The following is a 15,794-nucleotide window of genomic DNA, read 5'->3' as shown; positions in this document are numbered from 1 at the left end:
GTACAGTAAATTGGAAGGAATTTTCAAACATATTGGTCTAACGGCTATGACACAATTAAGCATGTGACATGGCATTTTAATTCCAAAAAAAATCAGAAAGACATGAAACCTTGGTTGATGTAATATCATGCCACCAAGACGATGTGGTAAAAAAATTAGCATGTTTGACCAAAGTTTGGACACACACCGCTCACAAACCGGAGCAACTCATTAGAAGGCTCGTGGTTCCAAGAGGGAACAATGCATGTTTGATGACGAACGGGAGATAACTTCCTCTTACGGCCTTCAATTTTTTTAGTCTAACATGCACTACTACAACTGTAATATGAAATTTTTGAAAATTCTAGGGGTCATTTGACCTTTTAAAGACATTTAAGTGATTTTCTAGCCATTTAATGACCGTAATTCAAATTTGAACTACATCTACATGCACCTAACCAAAACGGTTTGAAAAATCATATTTGTGTACTTGTGTGCGAGTTAATTCTATGTGCAGTAAACTAGAAGGAATTTTCAAACATATTTGTATCACGACATGGACACATATCCATGGAGCGGCATGGCACTTTAATTCCAAAAAAATCAGAAACACATGAAACCTTGATTGATGTAATGTCATGCCACCAAGATGATGTGGTAAAGAAATTGGCATGTTTGACGAAAGTTTGGACACACACCCCTCACAAACCAGAGCAACTCGCTAGAAGGTTCATGGTTCCGAGAGGGAACAATGCATGTTTGATGACGAACGGGAGATAGCCTCCTCTTACGGCCTTCAATTTTTTTCTACATCTAACATGCACTACTACAACTGTAATGTGAAATTTTGGAAAATTCTAGGGGTCATTTGACCTTTTAAAGACATATAAGTGATTTTATAACCATTTAATGACCGTAATTCAAATTTGAACTACATGTACATGCAACGCCTAACCAAAACTGTTTGAAAAATCATATATGTGTACTTGTGTGCGAGTTAATTCCATGTGCTGTAAATCAGATAGAATTTTCAAACATATTGGTCTCACGACATGGACACATGCATACGTATGCATGGTGTGACATGGCATTTTAATTTAAAAAAATAGAAAAATGATCAGAAACACATGAAACCTTGGTCGATGTAATTCCATGCCACCAAGATGATGTGGTAAAGAAATTGGCATGTTTGACGAACGTTTGGACACACACCCCTCACAAACCGGAGCAACTCGCTAGAATGTTCGTGGTTCCGAGAGGGAACAATGCATGTTTGATGACGGGCGGGAAATTGCTTCCTCTTACGGCCTTCAATTTTTTTCCTATGTTTAACGTGCACTAATACAACTGTCATGTGAAAATTTGGTAAATTTCAGGGGTCATTTAACCTTTTAAAGACATTTAAGTGATTTTCTAACCATTTAATGACCGTAATTCAAATTTGAACTACATCTACATGCAACGCCTAACCATAACGGTTTGAAAAATGATATTTTTGTGTACCTATGCGCGAGGTAATTCCATGCAGTAAATTAGAAGGAATTTTCAAACATATTGGTGTCAAGGCATGGGCACATGCAAGGAGTGCATGCCATGGAATTTTAATTCCAAAAAATTAAAAAATGATCAGAAAAACATGAAACCTTGCTTGATTTAATGTCATCCACCAAGATGATGTGGTAAAGAAATTGGCATGTTTGACGAAAGTTTGGACACACACCCCTCACAAACCGGAGCAACTCGCTAGAAGGTTCGTGGTTCCGAGAGGAAACAATACACGTTTGATAACGAACATGAGATAGCTTCCTCTTGCAGCCTTCAATTGTTTTATACGTCTAACGTGCACTACTACAACTGTAATGTGAAATTTTGGAAAATTCCAGGGTTAATTTGACCTTTTAAAGACATTTAAGTGATTTTTTAACCATTTAATGACCGTAATTCAAATTTGAACTACACCTGCATGCAACGCCTAACCAAAACGGTTTGAAAAATCATATCTGTGTACTTGTGTGGAGTTAATTCCATGTGTGGTAAATTAGAAGGAATTTTCAAACATATTGGTCTCACGACATGGACAAATGCATACGTATGCATGGAGTGACATGGCATTTTAATTCAAAAAATAGAAAAATGATCAGAAACACATCAAACCTTGGTTGATGTAATGTCATGCCACCAAGATGATGTGTTAAAGAATTTGGCATGTTTGACGAACGTTTGGACACGCGCCCCTCACAAACCGGAGCGACTCGCTAGAAGGTTCGTGGTTCCGAGAGGGAACAATGCATGTTTGATGACGAACATGAGATAGCTTCTTCTTACGGCCTTCACATTTTTTCCTACGTTTAACGTGAAACTGTCATGTGGAATTTTGGTAAATTTCAGGGGTCATTTAACCTTCTAAAGACATTTAAGTGATTTCCTAACCATTTATTGACCATAATTCAAATTTGAACTACATCTACATGCAACGCCTAACCAAAACGGTTTGAAAAATCATATCTTTGTGTACTTGTGTGAGAATTAATTCCATGTGCAGAAAATTATAAGGAAATTTCAAACATATTGGTGTCAAGGCATGGGCACATGCATGGAGTGCATGCCATGGCATTTCAATTCCAAAAAATTAAAAAATTATCAGAAAACATGAAACCTTGCTTGACTTAACGTCATGCCTTCAAGATGATGTGGTAAAAAATTGGCCTCTTTGACGAAAGTTTGGACACACACCCCTCACAAACCGGAGTAACTCACTAGAAGGTTCGTGGTTCCGAGAGGGAACAATGCATGTTTGCTGACGGACGGGAGATAACTTCCTCTTACGACCTTCAAATTTTTTCCTATGTTTAACATGCACTAATACAACTGTCATGTCAAAATTTGGAAATTTTCAGGGGTCATCTGACCTTTTAAAGACATTTAAGTGATTTTCTAACCATTTAATGACCATAATTCAAATTTGAACTACATCTACATGCAACGCCTAAACAAAACGGTTTGAAAAATCATATTTTTGTGTACTTGTGTGCGAGTTAAAAAATCGTCAGACGATGTAAATATCTGGTATTCAAAAAAGAAAACGTAAAGATCTAGCAAGAAAACCGGCCGCCACACGATTGGCTGTCTATCTCGCTGCTCGAGGTTTGGTAGGTGAATGGCGGGGATCATTAATCAGACACGGTTCTGCATTGGAAATCGTCAGCTATTATGTTCACATACGGATTTTGGCTATTATGTTCACACACGGATTTTGCTGCGGGAATCATGTGTAATTCAAACTACAGTACTCATAAATTCCGGCGACCAGCGTTTGTACTGTCCCCGTTGATGTATATTCCAGCCGCCAATAAATACTACCTTGCTCACGTTGTCCCGCCTGCATTCTCATCTACATCCTCTCCTTGCTCGCCCTCTCTCTCTTTCTCTCAAATCTCTTCCATGGCGCCGCCGGTCTACCCACGCGCCATGAGGAGTCGCCGCCCCCGAGGATGCTCACTCGATTAGCCGCGACGAGGACCCCTACACGCCACCTAACGAGGTTGCGTCGAACCCCCCAACTTTGGATTGGTTTTGGGGCCAGTACAATCTTTGTCTATGGAAGTCTGCCGCCGGCTGAGAACGCCAGGCAAGTGGCGTTCAAGAAGGAGATGGCGGAGGAGGAAGCCAGGTACCAGGCGCCCTGTGAAGCCCGTGATGCCGTTGGGAAAAAGGAGGCAGCGGAGCTTTGGGGGCGGGCGCGTCGTCGTGCCGAGGAGGTGTACGAAGATGAGTACTTCCCGAGGAAGGTCATAGGCGCTGGGCGCCTCGTTGCTGTGTGGAGGTGGGCCGATAAGCTCTAGCGTGCCACCGACGAGGAGCTCCGGTGGGTACCAAACGAAATGGCAAGATCAGCCGCGCGCGTCCGCCAGCAAGAGGCAGATCGGTACGTCAAGTGCTGCAAGGCAGAGGAGTCGGAGTACTGCCTCCGCACTGGAAGGACGCCGCGCACCAGGGAGCTACTGATGAGGGGCTGCCAAAATACTGGCCCCAGGAGGGATTATTAGTTTTAGTATTGATCGTTTTCAATTTTATGCATTGTACCTAGTAGTTAAGTATCATCACGTATATGTGATGATATTATATATATATATATATATATTTTCTATGATGATCTAATGAACAATTAATATATATATTATGAATTCCATTTTCTATCTGTTTTTGTATACTAATTTGAATCTAGCTATTATCATCCACATATACAGAATGGAAAGCGTATATACACACATTGAAACAAAACATACAAGAATGGAAAACAATGTACACACATTGAAACAGAGCAATACTATGATTGCTGTGAATACATAGCTATCCACGTCGAAACGACTTTTCAAAATAAAATGCGTCCATGAGACCATGACTAGTAGCCCTTGCCTAGGGTAGCTCTTGGCTCTGCCTGAACTCGTGCAGGTGTTCGTCCAAGCGGTCGACACGCTCACGGTACATCTGGACCGATCTCGAACTCCAAGTTGGCTATTTCATCGGAGATCACTAGCTCGAGGATGCGACGGCCATGTTCCTCTACTGCACCCAGGTGGACACCTCGGCCAAGGAGGCGGTCGAGCCTACGGACCAGCACATTGGCATCCAGCGGGCTGCGGACAAGGCGAATGGCGGCACCCATGCGAACGGCGCGGCGGGCGTCTGGTGCAAGTACGGCGCTGAGGGCCTCTGCCCACTCATGGCAAGGAATGGGGGTACTGACGGGACGTGTACCCAGCTGTGACGCCATGTCGACAGCAGGCAAGAGCCGCTTGATCCGCTCTTGTTGTGCGGCGCACCGCGCCTCTCGCTCTGCGGCACTCCAACAGTCTCGCCGTGCGGCGAGCCGCAGCCTATCAGCGTGGACGCGCCTAGCTTGCTTAGTGGCGCGCCATCGATCATGTTATGCGGTGAGCTGCAGCCTGTCGGTGCTGACATGCCTATCTTGATCCGCGACGGTCAAGTGCCATGCGCCAAAGGTCTGCTCAACCCTGGCGATGACGTGCATCACGGCGTCGTCCATTGCATTGTCGGGGAGCGCCTCGGCCTCGACGGGCCGTGGCGCCTGCTCGTTTTCCTCGTTGGCGAGGTTGATGGCAGAGGCGGTGCTTTGGTGGGTTGGCATGCTTGGAAAAGGTGGATGTGCTACAGGCTGCGCTTGTCGCCCCGTGCGTCACGCGCCCCCTATGCGCAATATAGCAGGGTGGCGGGAAACAGGTGAGGAAATGGCGGGAAACGGTGGCGTGTTCATAAAACGCCATCAATTAATGGAAACTTAGCATCGAGCTAGCACAAGAAGTAGATGATGATCAGATGAACACGAACCACACTAGGGAACCCATCGGTCATGAATTCATCCATTCCAAACAGTTGAATACTAACAAGCATTTGCCCACAACACACACGGCCTATTCCATCACAAATAGGTCGGATGGATCAACTATATGCCACGTATCGCACATTGTCAAAAAGTAATGCGGTAGACCTTCTTTAACATGTGTTACAAAATAATAAATAATAAAAACAAGGACCTCGAGGTTAAATTAGCTAAGGGAATGGGGCATTTCGGTCATCGACACAACTTCCCATCCAGTCACCCATCCGATGGCTACTCCAGCCTGAGCACACTTAACATGATAGTTTTCTTACATGAGCTACTGGTGGAACAGCTAGTCCGTGCTGATAAGAATGCCTCTTCACATCCTTATGGCGTATCCGGATGACCGCCCATCCCACAATGACCAATAGATGTTGTGTAGACAAAGCATATCACATACGTCTTATTAGAAACAATCGTCTGCGTTATTATCAGTCTTCGCACACATTTCTGATTACAGATCTGTTTGCCGCGTATCACACACATCTTGTTATATTGAACCATTTTTGTTCTCTTGCCTAATCACAAATAGTTCATCCAAGTGAACCGTATGTTGTACATCGCACACACCTTGATCGTGCTGACCGTTTCTTTTGTGTTGCCTAATCACACACAGTTCATCGCAGCGAACCGTATGCTGTATATCGCACACACTGATACGTCTCCAACGTATCTATAATTTTTGATTGTTCCATGCTATTATATTATCAACCTTGGATGTTTTATATGCATTAATATGCTATTTTATATGATTTTTGGGACTAACCTATTAACCTAGAGCCAGTGCCAGTTTTTGTTTTTTCCTTGTTTTTAAGTATTGCAGAAAAGGAAAATCAAACGGAGTCCAATTGACCTGAAACTTCACGGAACTTATTTTTGGACCAGAAGAAGCCCACGGAGTATCGGAGATGGACCAGAAGAGTCCCGGGCTGCCCACGAGGGTGGGGGCGCGCCCACCCCCCGGGCGCGCCCCCTACCTCGTGGATAGCCTGGAGATCCACCGACGTACTTCTTCCTCCTATATATACCCATATACCCTAAAAACTATGGGGAGCACAATAGATCGGGAGTTCTGCCACCATAAGCCTCCGTAGCCACCGAAAACCAATCTAGACCCGTTCAAGCACCCTGTTGGAGGGGGGAATCCCTCTCTGATGGCCATCTTCATCATCCCGGTGCTCTCCATGATGATGAGGGAGTAGTTCTCCCTCGGGGCTGAGGGTATGTACCAGTAGCTATGTGTTTGATCTCTCTGCCTCTCGTGTTCTTGAGGTGGTACGATCTTGATGTATCGCGAGCTTTGCTATTATAGTTGGATCTTATGATGTTTCTCCCCCTCTACTCTCTTGTGATGAATTGAGTTTTCCCTTTGAAGTTATCTTATCGGATTGAGTCTTTAAGGATTTGAGAACACTTGATGTATGTCTTGCACGTGCTTATCTGTGGTGACAATGGGATATCATGTGATCCACTTGATGTACGGTTTGGTGATCAACTTGCGAGTTCCGTGACCACGTGAACTTATGCATAGGGGGTTGGCACACGTTTTCGTCTTGACTCTCCGGTAGAAACTTTGGGGCACTCTTTGAAGTTCTTTGTGTTGGTTGAATAGATGAATCTGAGATTGTGTGATGCATATCGTATAATCTTACCCACGGATACTTGAGGTGACATTGGAGTATCTAGGTGACATTAGGGTTTTGGTTGATTTGTGTCTTAAGGTGTTATTCTAGTACGAACACTAGGATAGATTGAACGGAAAGAATAGCTTCATGTTATTTTACTACGTACTCTTGAATAGATCGATCAGAAAGGATAACTTTGAGGTGGTTTCGTACCCTACCATAATCTCTTCATTTGTTCTCCGCTATTAGTGACTTTGGAGTGACTCTTTGTTGCATGTTGAGGGATAGTTATATGATCCAATTATGTTATTATTGTTGAGGGAACTTGCACTAGTGAAAGTATGAACCCTAGGCCTTGTTTTAGCGCATTGCAATACCGTTTGTGCTCACTTTTATCATTAGTTACCTTGCTGTTTTTATATTTTCTGATTACAAAAACCATTATCTACTATCCATATTGCACTTGTATCACCATCTCTTCGCCGAACTAGTGCACCTATACAATTTACCATTGTATTGGGTGTGTTGGGGACACAAGAGACTCTTTGTTATTTGGTTGCAGGGTTGCTTGAGAGAGACCATCTTCATCCTATGCCTCCCACGGATTGATAAACATTAGGTCATCCACTTGAGGGAAATTTGCTACTGTCCTACAAACCTCTGCACTTGAAGGCCCAACAACTACAAGAAGAAGGTTGTGTAGTAGACATCACACACCATCATCTGGCTGCCCATTTCTTTTGTTCCTCCTCATCGCAAACAGTTAATTGAGTTGAACCATATGCCTTGCATCCCACACACAACTAAAATATGAACCTTGTTTGATGCATCCTCCATCGCAAACATTTTGCACCTTTTTAGACGGTTATTTTACACCACCGTTTGCGATTTTGGCATCGCACACAGTTTTGTCGAAGGGTCTCTGATCGTAGTGTCGCGTTAGCAGCATCCTGCAGTAGTGGTAGAACTCATCCTTAGGTCTTCCAGTTCACATGGCATAACTTTAAGAACTTCATCTCCACCGCAGACTTGGTTCTAATTCAAACAGAAACCAAATATTTTATTACTATCTCTGTTCAGAAATATAAGATGATTTTTGATATTTTACTCCATATACGACTACATATACGCACAGAAATGAGTGAACAAAGACACTAGATCCTGTCTTCAAAGGCGCGAGAGCAGAGGGATTACTTGCAATATCCATAATACAAGTTACTAAGGCAAATATACTCTCTTCAAAGGTAGCATTGGTGTTCATAAAGTAGTTGAAAGTAATCTATAAGAAATCCATGTCAACCTCTCACATGTTTTGGTCAAAAGAGGAATTTAGAACCATCATTTGGCACACAAAAATCAGATGCAAGATCACCCAGAAAGTTGTACTACTAGTACTAGTACTGCGTGTTAGATGAAAAACATGATCAAGATCGAGTAAAATATCGTCAAGAAGAGATATTACCTGGACTTGCTTAACGAGGGATCCCGGAGAGGGTGGCTTGGACAATGCGATGGCTTTGAGCTTGTCTGCCGTAGTCTCGAGGGGTGCTTGCGCTTCTTCGTACCATGAGCCTCGACGTTTTTGGCCAGAGCCATAGACATCACTTCGTCCGGTGCTCCAACGTCCATCAAGAAAATGTCAAATAGAAATAAAAGAAAAAAAGCCATAATCACAAACCCAAAAGAAGAACAGAGAGGGAGTTATAGGATCAGTCTCGGGGTTGCAAGACCGGGCCTTGGCCAGAATCAACACCATTGATGCGCTCACCTTTCCTTCTTTGGGAGAAGAACAATCAGCAGAAGCAGGTCGGGGTTTTCTTGAAGAAATGAGAAGCAAGATGAGGGAGAAGTGGGTTGGGGTTTTCTTCAAGAGAGGAAGCTGAGGGAGAAGAGTGAAACGATGGTTGCTTCGTTCGTCCAACTTACTGTTGGAAAGGAGGGGTTTTGTGATTTGACATCTCATTGGGCATTACTGCAACGCTTCGATCGGGGTAGTCTACCGTGCAGTTGGGCACTCTACTACGGAGTAATTTAGTGCATGGCTAGTAGACCCCGATGCTGGCTGTCCCACACGTCGGCGAAAGTGAGTAGCAAGGTTCCCGACGACTGTCGAGGAGGATCCGCATGGTAGAGCGTGTCCACTATTTTTCTGAAGAAAGAAAAATGATTACAGCAAGCGTTTCCACTCTTACGACGGAGGAGTGCGAAACACGACAGCCACTTGAACTTACACATTGCTCCCACTACTAGGCATGTGCAGTGGTTCATACGCCAGTACTACATAATTTTGTTGCTAGTGTAGTAAGATATGACGATAACAAATGATGTTGTGCGCATGTCAACTATATGAACAGTAATGTAACATAGTACCCCTTTTTTGACTATCCGATCGAGAATGAACGATGAGATCAATGTTAACCATACTAGGTCTACAGCGCACGGAGAGTACGATGCTACAGTACTCCACGGAACATGAACCATATGAAGCACGAATCAGTGTTAGGCAGGGTGCACGAGATGGGAGAAAACGTTCCCTTCTCGGCCCACTTTTGGGTGTTTGGCAGAGTGCATGAAGGGTGCATGAGTCCACACTAGTAGGTTAACACAAATACACTAGGAGCATGCATGAAGAGGGGTGCTGAGATGAGCATGCATGAAGAGGGAACAACTATATTGAGATGAGAATGCAACCAAACACACCCAGACACTTTGTGCGACAGTGACTGATCTGCACCGTCTGATTTTGATCCAACGGTCATGTTGCGCAGAGACATGGACATGTCCATGGAGAGGACACCTAAACACCACCGAAGTCCCTCTGCTTCTCGAGGCGCATGACGTCGGTGATGCAGGGTGTAACCGCCCGCAGAGCCCGCTCCTGGTCAACTCGTCAAAGACGGCATCCAATGGCACGAATGGATTCCGGTGACGGCGCCCTGAGAGGATTCGCCTCACAATGGAGATGGCAGCTCGCAACCCCTCCTTGTCCAGCTCCGCCCCCACCATCGCGCAGCGACAACTCAGCTCCTCGAAGATATAGGTGAAGAAGGAGACCAGGTCAGGAAGTCGCTGCTCGTTGAAGTCGACGGGGTGGTCGAACGGGTTTAGCTCGACGGCCGACATGGTCGCGCTGTCATGATGGTAGGCATCACGCAGCCGCAACACATGTGTGGCAACATGGTCCACCAAGTGGCCGAGGCGATCCTGGACCTCGTCATGATCGGCCCGCTCATGCTCCAGCCGGCTCACCTGATGGCCTATCATATCTCCCGCTTTCTGCAGCAACGCTGCCGATGCCTCGAGCATCTTTGTGGTGGACGCCTGCCGCTTTTGAAGCTCCATAAACTCCCGCACATAAAGGAGGAGCATGGAACTCCTCTCCTCCTTGAGCTCACGGAGCTCCACGTCCTTGGCCCTGAGCTCCGCATCCTTGGCCTGGAGCTCCCGTATCAGGCGCCTCACCTCAGACTCTGTGATCTGCTGCGCTGCCATGGCACTAGGTAGAAGCAATGGGGAGAGGAAGCAAATCAGGTGAAACGGCTGAAAATCAATGCAATCTACCGGAAGGCGGAGGGAGCCAGCTGAGGAGCGGGGTGAATCTTTTGGTTTTCACCATGGGAAAACACCAGTCGATGACTTTTCACATCCGGGAGCAGTGGGTTTTATAGGCGGGGTCATCATGACTAATTGCTGCCGCGCCTGCTCTGTCAATCAAAAAATAAAAATCCTGTCGTGCCTCCTCCTGTGAATCAAAAAATTAAAAATCCTGCCACGTCTACCGCACCCAAAGACCAGAGCAACACCGCGGTGGATATTTAAATTTACCTGCCAGCAAGGAGATAAAAACGGGGTGAAAAATCAAATGTGGCGGTGGCCTAGCTAATCAGTCGCACTAGCCCAACTAGCTAGCCACCGTGCTTCACTGATGTACTCAGCGGGAAAGGTGGTCTTTCGTGATTTGACGACTCGTTTACTTGCTTCGGCACTACGATCGAGGAGGACCCAGAAAACGCGCGGTAGGGCATCCCACGTCTCCGCAAGGAATAATATATGTGCACCGCCCAGGAGGACCCCGAAACCATGCGGTAGGGTGTGCCACATCTTGGCACGGAGGAAAAATGTGCATGTAAAAATATACTGTATCAGACGTACTACATATGGTTCGACCTCGGGACCCAGCCAATCGGTCGAAAACACCCCACTAGCCACACAGCTTCATCATGCTAACGTGGCACGGAGGATAGCTGTGGTTAGCTCCGTCTCGACCAGCCACAACGTCTGTTGTTCTAGGTGATTCTTCTATTTTTCCAAGCTTTTTTTAGTTATAATAACACCAAGGCAAGCTAGCGCCGCTTTTTGTGTGTGCCCGTGCGTCTAAAGGTTAGACGATGGAGAGGAGAGAGAGATTGCAGAACTGGGACCCACCAGTAAGTGAGTTAACGATCATGCACGTGTTGACAAGCCACTCCCTCTACTCTACTCAACATAATTCTACTTTATTCTTATAAAAAATAGAGTTGGTCATGATGGTGTGCCTGGCATCCTGCAATATAGGCCGTCTGATTTATATCTGACGGATAGGAAAGAAACTATGGCAATTTTGCAAAAAGGTACCCGCACCCCTCTCCACATTTGCAAATAAGGCCTTCCCTCGTTCATCCTTTTCTCTTACAAGATAAACTTCTCATACAAATGCATCTTGATGTTACGTGCAAGGCACATGCATCTTGCTAGTACTGTATAAAATCAAGTTATGGGACAAAGCCAACAGCCATTGTTGTTTCAGGCTATCGACTTACGCTTTGTAGTCCAGGTTGCCAATTCGAATCTCGTCTTTTAGATTTGTTAGTTTTAGGTCCAAAGTTGATCAATGACAAGTGGGACACCCGTGTGTTCTTCTGATATTTCAGTGTAGGGTGTTTTTTTTAACAAACACTTTGCATGGTTAGACAAGTAACGACACGAGTTACACGTATTTTGCAAGTTTAGGAACAAAAATGACAGCGACATAGAATATCACATCCACCCTGCAGCTTAGATGCTATGGTGATACGAGTTTTTACGTCGTTGGAACTGAGATCCAATGGCTTGGGAGTAGTCTTTGTAATTATGCGCATTTCCAAACTCTCCAAGGATTTTTTTTGCAAATAAAACATTCAGGCCTCATGTGTGCCACTGCATCTTGGATCCAACGGCTCCCTGTTTCTCATATTAGGTGCTCCCCGTAGCTTAATTAGCCACTACGGTGATACGAACATCTAGGTCGCATGATCTGTGATCAGATGCCACATGCGTAGTACTTGTACTTTCTGCGCAATTCCCAAACTCTCTCAGGCTTATATTGCTAAAACATTCAAACCTCCTACTGTGAGCCGTTAGATCTCTGGGAACTCGTATCACCATAGAATCTAAGGTGCGGGAGCACCTCATATTCTCCCGTGCGAGAAAACATCAGATGCTCTCGCAGCTTGGATGCTATGGTGGTACGAGCTTCGAGGTTGTTTGATCTGAGATCCAATGGCATCTAAGCATTCTTTGTGCTTGTAAGCAGTGGCCGGACTATTCGGGGGATTTTCTGCAAAACAACATTCGAACCACCATGGAGTGGTTGGATCACAAATCCAATGGCTCCGAATAGCTTGTATCACCAAAGCATCTAAGGTGTGGTAGCACATGATATTCTCACATACAAGAGAATATGAGCTCCTCCTTCATCTTAGATGCTACGGTGATACGAGCTTCGAGGTTGTTGGTGCTACCTCGTGAGCTTGCGTTGGTTTTCCCTTGAAGAGGAAAGGGTGATGCAGCACAGTAGCGTAAGTATTTCCCTCAGTTTTGAGAACCGAGGTATCAATCCAGTAGGAGATAGCACACAAGTCACCTAGTACCTACACAAACAAACAAGAACCTCGTAACAAACGCGATAAATGGGTTGTCAATCCCTTCACGGTCACTTACGAGAGTGAGATCTGATAGAGATAATAAGATAAATATTTTTGGTATTTTTGTTGTATTGATTGGGAAATAAAGATTGCAAAATAGAAATAGAAAATTGATAGGAAAATAATATGATGGAAGATAGACCCGGGGGCCATAGGTTTCACTAGTGGCTTCTCTCAAGATAGCAATTTTCTACGGTGGGTGAACAAATTACTATCGAGCAATTGATAGAAAAGCGAATATTTATGAGAATATCTAGGCATGATCATGTATATAGGCATCACGTCCACGACAAGTAGACCGAAATGATTCTGCATCTACTATTATTACTCCACACATCGACCGCTATCCAGCATGCATCTAGAGTATTAAGTTCATAAGAATAGAGTAACGCATTAGGCAAGATGACATGATGTAGAGGGATAAACTCAAGCAATATGATATAAACCCCATCTTTTTATCCTCGATGGCAACAATACAATATGTGCCTTGTTGCCCCTGCTGTCACTGGGAAAGGACACCGCAAGATTGAACCCAAAGCTAAGCACTTCTCCCATTGCAAGAATGATCAATCTAGTAGGCCAAACCAAACTGATAATTCGAAGAGACTTGCAAAGATATTTAAATCATGCATAAAAGATTTCAGAGAAGAATCAAATATTGTTCATAGATAATCTTGATCATAAACCCACAATTCATCGGATCTCGACAAACACACCGCAAAAAGAATTACATGGAATAGCTCTCCGAGAGAATCGAGAAGAACTTTGTATTGAGATCCAAAGAGAGAGAAGAAGCCATCTAGCTAATAACTATGGACCCGAAGGTCTGTGGTAAACGACTCACACATCATCGGAGAGGCTATGGTGTTGATGTAGAAGCCCTCTGTGATCGATTCCCCCTCCGGTGGAGCGCCGGAAAAGGCCCCAAGATGGGATCTGACTGGTACAAAAGGTTGCAGCAGTGGAAATAGGGTTTCGTGGTGCTCCTGGATGTTTTCGGGTTATATGGGTATATATAGGAGGAAGAAGTACATCGGTGGAGCTGTGAGGGGCCCATGAGGGTGGGGGCGCGCCTGCCCCCTGTGCGTGACCCCTGTCTCGTGGCCTCCTTGCTTCTTTCTTGACGGCCACTCCAAGTCTCCTGGATCACATTTGTTCCAAAAATAACTCTCCCGAAGGTTTCATTCCGTTTGGATTCCGTTTGATATTCCTTTTCTACGAAACACTGAAATAGGCAAAAAAACAGCAATTTGCACTGGGCCTTTGGTTTGTTGGTTAGTCCCAAAAATAATATAAAAAGGTTACTTAAAGCCCATTAAGCATCCAAAACAGGTAATATAATAGCATGGAACAATAAAAAATTATAGATACATTGGAGACGTATCAAGCACCCCAAGCTTAATTCCTGCTCGTCCTCGAGTAGGTAAATGATAAAAACATAATTTTTTATGTGGAATGCTACCTAGCATAATTCTCAATGTAATTTTCTTTATTGTGGTATGAATGTTCAGATCCGAGAGGTTCCAGAAAAAAGTTTAATATTGACATAAAAATAATAATACTTCAAGCATACTAATAAAGCATACTACATGATCATGCAAAGCAATATGACAATGATGAAGCGTGGCATAATAAACGGAACGGTGGTAAGTTGCATGGCAATAATCTCGGAATGGCTATGGAAATACCATAATAAGTAGGTATGGTGGCTGTTTTGAGGAAAGTATATGGTGGGTTTATGGTACCGGCGAAAGTTGCGCGGTACTAGAGAGGCTAGCAATGGTGGAAGGGTGAGAGAGCGTATAATCCATGGACTCAACATTAGTCATAAAGAACTCACATACTTATTGCAAAAATCTATTAGTTATCAAAAAAAAGTACTGCGTGCATGCTCCTAGGGGGATAGATTGGTAGGAAAAGACCATAGCTCGTCCCCGACCACCACTCATAAGGAAGACAGTCAATAAATAAATCATGCTCCGACTTCATCACATAACGGTTCACCATACGTGCATGCTACGGGAAACACAAACTTTAACACAAGTATTTCTCAAATTCACAACTACTCAACTAGCATGACTCTAATATCACCATCTTCATATCTCAAAACAATCATCAAGTATCAAACTTCTCATAGTATTCAATGCACTTTCTATGATAGTTTTTATTATACCCATCCTAGATGCCTATCATATTAGGACTAATTTTATAACCAAAGCAAATTACCATGCTGTTCTAAAGGAATCTCAAAATAATATAAGTGAAGCATGAGAGATCAATAATTTCTATAAAATAAAAACACCACCGTGCTCTAAAAAGATATAAGTGAAGTACTAGAGCAAAATTATCTAGCTAAAAAGATATAAGTGAAGCACATAGAGTATTCTAATAAATTCCGATTCATGTGTGTCTCTCCCAAAAGGTGTGTACAGCAAGGATGATAGTGGTAGACTAAAAAGCAAAGACTCAAATCATACAAGACGCTCCAAGCAAAATGCATATCATGTGGTGAATAAAAATATAGCCTCAAGTAAAGTTACCGATGGACGAAGACGAAAGAGGGGATGCCTTCCGGGGCATCCCCAAGCTTACGCTTTTAGTTGTCCTTGAATTTTACCTTGGGGTGCCTTGGGCACCCCCAAGCTTAGGCTCTTGCCACTCCTTGTTCCAAAATCCATCAAATCTTTACCCAAAACTTGAAAACTTCACAACACAGAACTTCAACAGAAAATCTCATGAGCTCCGTTAGTATAATAAAACAAACCACCACTTCAAGGTACTGTAATGAACTCATTCTTTATTTACATTTGTGTTAAACCTACTGTATTCCAACTTCTCTATGGTTCA

This window comes from Triticum dicoccoides, chromosome 2A (genome assembly GCF_002162155.2).
Source record: "Triticum dicoccoides isolate Atlit2015 ecotype Zavitan chromosome 2A, WEW_v2.0, whole genome shotgun sequence".
Lineage (NCBI taxonomy): Eukaryota > Viridiplantae > Streptophyta > Magnoliopsida > Poales > Poaceae > Triticum > Triticum dicoccoides.
This window is presented reverse-complemented; position numbering follows the sequence as displayed.